Source organism: Gossypium arboreum, chromosome 4, assembly GCF_025698485.1.
Source record: "Gossypium arboreum isolate Shixiya-1 chromosome 4, ASM2569848v2, whole genome shotgun sequence".
NCBI classification, from domain to species: domain Eukaryota; kingdom Viridiplantae; phylum Streptophyta; class Magnoliopsida; order Malvales; family Malvaceae; genus Gossypium; species Gossypium arboreum.
Window position 1 is genome coordinate 12,412,320 of NC_069073.1, and position 2,504 is coordinate 12,414,823.

At 36.8% G+C, this 2,504-nt stretch overlaps 1 non-coding gene across 1 annotated transcript; it reads left to right on the forward strand.

The window, feature by feature from the left end:
• Positions 1-398: 398 nt before the first annotated feature.
• Positions 399-505, forward strand: LOC128292293 (small nucleolar RNA R71). Its single transcript, XR_008282278.1, has one exon. It is a non-coding gene; the product is annotated as a small nucleolar RNA R71 (small nucleolar RNA).
• The last annotated feature ends 1,999 nt before the right edge of the window (positions 506-2,504 follow it).

Below are 2,504 nucleotides of genomic sequence, written 5' to 3' on the forward strand. Positions count from 1 at the left end.
TGAGATTGAGGATTATTACCTATGTAATTTAACTGCTTGTTCTCTATGTTGTGGCCATAGGGTGGGTATTCTGAGTTGCTTGATCCACTTCCACTTGCTTCGCACTGCATTACTGGGTGAATTTGTGAAGAACCAAGAAAACCGTCAATTTTTCTATTCAAAAGTTCTACCTGATTAGAGAGCATGGTGACCAAACCGACGTTAAAAACACCGACTGTTTTCATTTTTTTGTCCTCATGACTTGCCACTGATAATTATTTAGTGACATCTCTTCTATGAATTCATAAGTATCTTCAGGTGTCTTATTATTAATAGTTTCTCCAGCAGCTGCGTCAATCATCTGTCTAGTCGAAGGATTCAGACCATTGTGAAACGTTTGAACCTATAGCCAGAGTGGTAACCCATGGTGAGGGCACCTTCTCAAAAGGTCCTTGTATCTCTCCCATGCATCATAAATCGTTTCTAAATCCATCTGCACAAAAGAGGAGATATCATTACGTAATTTGGCTATTTTAGTCGGCGAAATATATTTTAATAAAAAAATTTCGGTCATTTCTTCCCAAGTAGTGATTGAACCTCGTGGTAACAAGTTCAACCACTTTTTTGCTTTGTTCCACAATGAAAAAGGGAATAAGAAGGCGAATGGCATCATCAGAAAAGCCATTGATTTTAAAAGTGTCACAAAACACTAAGAACTGCAAACCATCAAACTGAACAAACTGTTGGATCATTTGAATGGTGTTAGGTTTTAGTTCAAAATTACTTGCAGCAACAGTAGGCCTAACTATGCTCGATTCAGTTCCTGTTAAAGAAGGTTTAGCATAATCATACATAGAACGCGGAGTAGGATTCTAATTTATTGGATCAGCGACAATCGCAGGAGGTAGTGGATTTTCCTAGTTTTCAACCATCTCCTCGGTTGTGGTTGAAGTATCATCCTCTTGCTTTTCCGCTGTGTATCTTAAGCTTTGTCTTAGTTCTCTTGGGTTTCTGTGAACTGTGCGATCGATCTCACTATCAAACAGTAATGGTCCTGACGGGTTTCTTCTAGTCATACACTATAAAAACCTGTCAGCAGCGAATAAGAGAAAAATTAGAAAAGAAAATAAAAAATTAAATTGAAAATAAAGTAAAATAGCTAAATAATAAAAATTGAGTGTTCCTAATATCTTAGTTCCCTGGCAACGGCACCAAAATCTTGATACGTGATATTCATGACAGGTTTTAAAAATTTATAATTAATCGTTCTTGAAACTAACTATTATCACGATAAAGACAAGTACACCTATCGAACAGTAGTATAGCTTTAGCAAGACCGGATTGTCGAACCCAAAGGAACCAAGAGTAATAGTAATTACTTTCTTTTTATTATCTAGCCTAAAAATTAAGGGATTTGTTTATCTAAACTAATTAACTAAACTAAGAGTGCACAGAGAGAAATTGGGAAAAGCTTTTGGGAAAACTCGATTGATTAAGACAATACCCAAGGAAAAATCCACCTAGACTTCACTTGTTATTTGACTCTGAATCAGATGATTTATTCATTTGACTTGATCCGTAGAAATCCCTAAGTTATATAATTATCTCTCTCGTGACTAATAACGTCTAACCCTAGGTTGATTAATTGAAATCTCTTTCTAATTAACACCTAGTGTTGCATTAACTCGATCTATAGACTCTCTTATTAGGTTTCACCCTAATCCGGCAAAATCTTGTCACCCTATCTCTAGGTGTGCAATCAACTCCGCTTAATTATAACAAATTTACTCTTAGACAGGGACTTTTTCTCCTTTGAATAGCCGCATTAACTTGAATCAATATCCTGGGATACTAAAATAAGAATTAAGAACACATAATTAAGAACAAGTCAAATATTTATCATACAATTCAGATAATAATAACAAGATCCTTTTTATGTTTCATTCCCCTTAGGTATTCAGGGGTTTTAGTTCATGATTATAAAAAAAAAACATCTCAAAAGAATAATGAATAAAAAACATAAAGAAAACCCAAACCCCTGAAAGTAAATTGAAGGGAGATCTTCAGTCTTGACGATGAATCCGACTTCTGAGATGGATCAATCGGCTTCCCATGAGTAATTCCTTGCCTCCTACTCCGTGTGTTCGTTCTAAGTGCCTCATCAGGTGTTTAAATAGGCTTGAGAATGCCTAAGAACCCTCAAAAGTGGTCTTTTCCGAATAGGACTATACCTGGGCTCGATAGGGACACACCCGTGTACGATTGCTCCAGACCGTGGTCAAGGCTATTAAATAAGCACGAGTTTGTAGTCTACCCGTGTAAGTCGTGCTTTGATCCTGCCAAATGGACAAAGCCGTGTGGCTTACCCGAGTGAGGAAGTCCAGACCGTGTTGATTTCCCATGTGGGTCTATTTTCTCCATTTTCGGCCCATTTCTCGCTCTTTTTAGTCTCCTATGCTCTCTTGAGTATAAAACATGAAATTAAAGAATTAGGAGCATCGAATTCACCAAATCTAAGGAGAAAC